The following is a 3,164-nucleotide window of genomic DNA, read 5'->3' as shown; positions in this document are numbered from 1 at the left end:
GTAGCCGACCCCTTCTCGCTCTTTCCTTACCCCCCACCCTTCTATCTCTCCATCCACCACTATCCATCCCTAATACACAGGGTTTTAGGACCAGATGAATAGCCAGGATACTACAGATCCATTATTTGCTTCATTAAATGTCATCAATAAGGCACGCCCTTTAGATACGACATACACAATTAACTGGTTAAAACTGCTCTGCCAGGTCCCGTTTTGGGTGGTGTTAGTTGCCGTCCCTGAAACCAGCCCATCTTAAGATAGTAGTCTGGGATGATAAGCAAGAAGTTGAGTAAAGATTCGGCTTGGCTTTAAGGTACTCCACTAGGCACCATGAGCGCGATGAATGTGTATAGGCTGAGAATGGGGGCAGGGGGTGTCCAGCAGATTTCAAAGACAGAAGATGGAGTCAACAGCCCCTACTCAGGGTCTTTGTTTCATTCTGAGAGGTGGCCAAAAAAAAAAAAGAAAGAAAAAAAGAAATGAGCCAACTGGAATGAAAGCAAATAGAATCAAAGTGCGTCGTGGAAGCCCGAGTGAAGGCGCTAAATGCGGTGGAAAAGTGCGGGCAGGCGGCAGCTGGCAGATGCAGCCCTGGGCGAGTGGAAATCGGACCTGCTCCTCAGAAGGGGTCGACGATCATGATATTAGGTGTCTCCACGAATATTTTTACTTTTCCTATAAATAAATTTTATCTAAAATGACTCCCACACTTCCCTACACTTTTTGAACATACAAAGGACGCTAGGCAAGTGAGCGTGCGGTAATTATCCCTGGATATGGAAACCAATCTGGCTGGAAGAGGCCCCTCTGCAATCGCCGGCGGCGGCAGCGGCGCGCGGGCCCGCGCGGTGGCCGGGGACTCCCCGCGCTCGCTAGGTCACCAAACCGCGCGGCCGCCTCTCGCCCGCTGTTTAATATACATGGGGTGGGAACAGAAGGAAGCGGATCCCTGTGCCAGCCCGCCCTGTAGGAAAAAAGAAAAAAAATCAATTTGCTATTTATTTCTGAAATATATAGATTTAGACATTTTTCCCCCAGCCCGAGCCCCTTCAAGAACGGCGGCCCACATTTAATTACGTCTTTTAATGACTTTTCCCTTATTTGCCACCGCTATTTCACGTGAAGGGCGGGAGCAGGGTGGAGTTTCTTGGGGGGGGGGTTTCAATTCTGGTATCTTCAAAAAGATTTGCCTTATGTGTTAATTGCATGCTGTTAAGCACCTCTGGGACTGCGTGCTGACCAACTCGGACCAACTTTTAATTAACACATTGACCTGGCGAAGAAGCAGCCGCCCAGCCTCCCCCTGGAAATATGCATATTAGCCGTGCGGAAGGCGCTCGGCCCGCGCCGCCAGATGCGTGCGAGGAATTGCCTGCGTCCAGGGGCGAGAGGGGGTGCAAATTGCAACTGATCGCTCCCTTTCTGGGAACGTTTTTTCCTAGCCTCACCTCTAGCAAAACAACAAAGAAAAAGAATAAGTGAAGGGTTCCTGGAGCAGGCTGCTTACATCCTTGACCGTGACTTGACCCTTTGGCAAGGGGGTTGAGAGTGGAAGGAAAACCCGCCAAAGCCCTTTCTAATCAACCTGACTTGGGTCTGAGCTCAGGTCCCCAATCCAGTCTCTGAAAGAACCAAGTTCTGTTAATGAGTATAAGGAATGCCCAAGAATCCTGGTGGAAGGAGAGAACCGGCCACACCGGTTGCCTTTCGCGGTTCTGGCCTTCTTTCCTCCCAACCTCCTTGCCTTCGCCCGGGGCTCTGCGAGACTAAACCACAAAATCCAGGGCCCCAGACCACAGAAAGAGGAATAGGTGTTCTCCCTGCTTGGAGCGCGCTACAGCCAGACTAGGGCAGAGAAAATCGGGACAGATGTTAGAACGCTAGGCCCTTTCCAGGAGGTGCAGGCTATTCAGAAGTGATCTTGAGCTAAAGCCAGACAAACCCCGACTGGGAGGAGAAAGAAACCCGGAGCGCAGCTCAGCCGATGCCACCTGCAGATATGCAATTTCACCCTAAGTAATTTCATTCAGAATTGATGGCGTTTCACTGGAGTGGTGCCTTCACAGTGAGTGCCTAGCCTGCTTCCCTGTAGAGCACAAATACGGGTTAATCCCCAGATACGTACTCATTTTCTCCTTCCGCTGGTAATATCAACTGCCTTGTTCTTGTAAGTGCTTAGCTTCCGCATACAAACCTATAAAAAAAAATGTCAGAGTGGTATTCCTTCCCCTAGCCATAAAGAAGTTGGAACCAATCACTCCCCAGTTACCGTTTAATGTCCCCTCCAGGACAAAGTTGAAGTTTCTTGTTTGACATTTTTTCATTCCCCAATACAGAACTTTTCAATACACACACAGAACCAGGGTGAAGAATAGATCACAGTAAATGCTCTAATTATACTGTTGCTTTGAAAAATTTAGTGAGATAAGATTGCTCCTCAAATTCCTTCTACCTCATTTAAAAAATTTTTCTCTCTCTTTTTTTTGTACTTCCCTCGAATCTCCTTTACTTTTCCTATGCATTTATTGGAGAATCTGCAAAATTTGAGACCAAAAGAGTAGAGAAAGATAAAGACAAGAGAACAAAGTTCTATTACTGTGTATTCCTCTCAGTCCTCCCCCCGCCCCAGATCTTCTTATATTCAGATAAAGGTGTAATCAAAGCATATCTTTAGACAGGGAAAAACCAATCAGTTGGTAAATTACAATGTCCCTTTGCAAAGATAAGGCCTTTGGAAAGTTCCAACTTTCTTTCGAGTTTTAGTGGACCACAGTTACTTACTTCAGCTCACAGACTGATCTGTGAAATTACAGCCCACACCTGATATCCAGGGGGAACAAGAGTTGGTAACTCCAGCTGTTTCTTCTTTTGATTTACTCTGCCTGGTAAAATGTATGCTGGGGTGTTTTGATAAGAAAAAAAAAAAGAGTCAGCAGTTTGATTTGGAAACTCTTTTATTGCTGAATATGGTTGCAGGTTTAAACTAAAGAATGTGTTTCTGCTGGGGACATTTGCATGACACATCCATATGCATTAGCAGCTGCACTGTGTTATATCATCAGTTCCTGTGAGCATTTATCTTTTTTCCCCTTCTGTCTTTCTCAAAGGAAGTAGGTAAGTGGCTTATAGGAAAACCATATAGACTTTAAAGATGTATAAATGGC

At 46.4% G+C, this 3,164-nt stretch overlaps 1 long non-coding RNA gene across 1 annotated transcript; it reads right to left on the bottom strand.

Annotated features, from left to right (window-relative positions):
- Nucleotides 1-658: 658 nt before the first annotated feature.
- LOC141413938 (uncharacterized) lies at nucleotides 659-2,909 on the bottom strand. The gene is made up of 3 exons (XR_012438990.1): nucleotides 2,782-2,909; nucleotides 2,126-2,194; nucleotides 659-964 (listed from the first exon to the last, which is right to left on the bottom strand). It is a non-coding gene; the product is annotated as an uncharacterized lncRNA (long non-coding RNA).
- Between the last annotated feature and the right edge of the window lie 255 nt (nucleotides 2,910-3,164).

The sequence above is a fragment of the Castor canadensis genome, chromosome 11, assembly GCF_047511655.1.
Source record: "Castor canadensis chromosome 11, mCasCan1.hap1v2, whole genome shotgun sequence".
Lineage (NCBI taxonomy): Eukaryota > Metazoa > Chordata > Mammalia > Rodentia > Castoridae > Castor > Castor canadensis.
The sequence above is the reverse complement of the archived record's forward strand: the minus strand, read 5'-3'. Positions and strand labels throughout refer to the sequence as shown.